Source organism: Silene latifolia, chromosome 2 (genome assembly GCF_048544455.1).
Source record: "Silene latifolia isolate original U9 population chromosome 2, ASM4854445v1, whole genome shotgun sequence".
NCBI lineage: Eukaryota > Viridiplantae > Streptophyta > Magnoliopsida > Caryophyllales > Caryophyllaceae > Silene > Silene latifolia.
The window spans coordinates 37,366,718-37,369,485 of NC_133527.1; positions in this window are offsets into that span (position 1 = coordinate 37,366,718).

Below are 2,768 nucleotides of genomic sequence, written 5' to 3' on the forward strand. Positions count from 1 at the left end.
TCTGTGTAACCAGTTGCGCATAGCTTAGTATCACCTCCATAAGTCAATACCCAATCCTTAGTCCTCCGTAGGTACTTGAGGATATTTTAGACTGCTATCCAGTGTGTTTCACCTGAAGTCTTTTGGTACCGACTCGTCATACTCAATGCATATACCACGTCTGGACGTGTGCATATCATGGCATACATGATCGATCCTATTGCAGAAGCATAAGGAACACGACTCATGCGCTCAATACCTTCAGGCGTCGTGGGTGACTGAGACTTGCTCAACTGCATCCCAATCGTCATAGGAAAGTTCCCCTTCTTGGAGTTGGTCATGCTGAACCTCTCAAGAACCTTATCTAGATAAGACTCCTGACTAAGTGATAACGCCCGTCGTGATCTATCTCTGTAGATACGGATTCCCAAAATACGCTGTGCCTCACCCAGATCTTTCATCTGAAAATGGTTCTTCAACCATTCTTTAACCGAAGAAAGGAGAGGAATGTCATTCCCAATCAAGAGTATGTCATCGACATACAATATCAAGAATACAATCTTGCTCCCACTCGACTTGATATATAAGCATGGTTCTTCGACCGATCGAGTGAAACCATACTCTTTTATCACTTGGTCGAAACGATGATTCCAACTCCGAGAAGCTTGCTTAAGTCCATAAATGGAACGCTTAAGCTTGCATACTTTCTTAGGATGTTTAGGATCTATGAAACCTTCGGGTTGCACCATGTACAACTCTTCCTCTAAATAACCGTTTAAGAAGGCGATTTTTACATCCATTTGCCAAATCTCATAATCATGAAATGCGGCAATCACTAAGATTATCCGAATGGAACGTAGCATGACTACAGGTGCAAAAATCTCATCATAATGCAATCCTTGCACTTGAGTGAAACCTTTTGCCACAAGTCGTGCCTTATAGATATCTGGTTGCGCGTCTACAGAACGCTTTATTTTGTAAAGCCATTTGCACTGTAGAGGTTTTACCTTATTAGGTAAATCAACTAGATCCCATACGTTATTCTCATATATGGAGTCCATCTCGGATTGCATGGCTTCGAGCCATAGCTTTGAGTCGGAACAGGCCATAACACCTTTATAGGTTGCGGGTTCATTACTTTCTAGAAGTAAAACATCATTCTCCTCGACCATACCAATGTATCTGTCCGGAGGATGAGAGTCTCTACCCAACCTCCTAGGTTCCTCAGGAATATTAACCGTATCATCAGTTGGAGGTACAGATTCCTCCATCTATGCCTCGGTTGTTGGTTCTGGAATCTCCGACAGCTCGAAGGTTCTATTACTCGACTTGTTCTCGAGAAATTCTTTCTCTAAGAACGTCGCACTAGCCGCAACAAAAACTCGATTTTCGGTTGGCGAATAGAAGTAATGACCAAATGTTCCTTTTGGATAACCTATAAAGTATGTCTTGACCGATCGCGGGCCGAGCTTATCCTCGTGTCTCCACTTGACATAAGCCTCGCAGCCCCAAATCCGAATAAAGGACAAGTTAGGTACCGTTCCCTTCCACATTTCATATGGAGTCTTATCGACAGCTTTAGACGGACTTCGGTTAAGTATAAGAGCGGCTGACAAAAGAGCATAACCCCATAATGATTCAGGCACTACTGTGTGACTCATCATGGATCGAACTATATCAAGGAAGGTTCGATTTTTCCGTTCGAACACACCATTCAATTGAGGTGTTCCAGGTGGAGTTAACTGCAAAATGATTCCACAGTCTTTCAGGTGTTGATCAAACTCATTTGAAAGATATTCGCCACCCCGATCTGAACGGAGTGCTTTAATCTTTCTACCCAGTTGGTTCTGTACCCTATTCTGGTATTCCTTAAATTTCTCAAAGGACTCACTTTATGCTTCATTAAGTAGACATATCCGTATCTACTCAAATCGTCCGTGAAAGTGATAAAATATCTATAGCCATCTCTAGCGGTAATTGACATAGGTCCACATACGTCCGTATGTATGAGTCCTAATAGGTCACTAGCGCTCATTCCAACACCTTTGAAGGAAATTCGAGTCATCTTGCCAATGAGACATGATTCACACGTGCCATATGTAAAAAAATCGAATGCGGGAATAGTCCCATTATCGACGAGTTTCTTCACGCGTTTCTCATTTATGTGTCCCATTCGACAATGCCATAGATAGGTTTGATCTTTGTCACCAACCTTTAATTTCTTATTATTCATGTGTAATACTTCCGTGGTTTGATCTAAGATATAAATTTCATTCATGGAAACTGCTTTGTCATAAATCATTTCATTAAAAGAGAAAATACAACTATTATACTTTATTGAAAATGTAAAACTGTCTTTAGCAAGTACGGAAACAGAAATAATGTTCTTAGATAAACTGGGTACATAGTAACAGTTATTTAAAATAAGGTAACTCAAAACCACTAGGGAGTTGGATTAAATATGTTCCCTTCGAGGCAGCAGCAACTCGTGCTCCATTCCCGGCTCGCAGGTCCACATCACCTTTTTCGAGAGGTATGATATTCTTTAGGCCCTGCAAATGATTACACAGATGAGAACCACAACCAGTATCAAGTACCCAAGTTCCGAAACTTGCATGGTTAATCTCAATCATATGAATATAAGATGACATGCCAACACGAACGACGCGACCTGCCTTGATGTCCTCATGGTAGACGGGACAGTTCCTCCTCCAATGTCCAGTCTTGTGACAATGGTGGCACTCTATGTCACCGCCTTTGCTCTTTGCCTTACCCTGTGAGCCACTAGT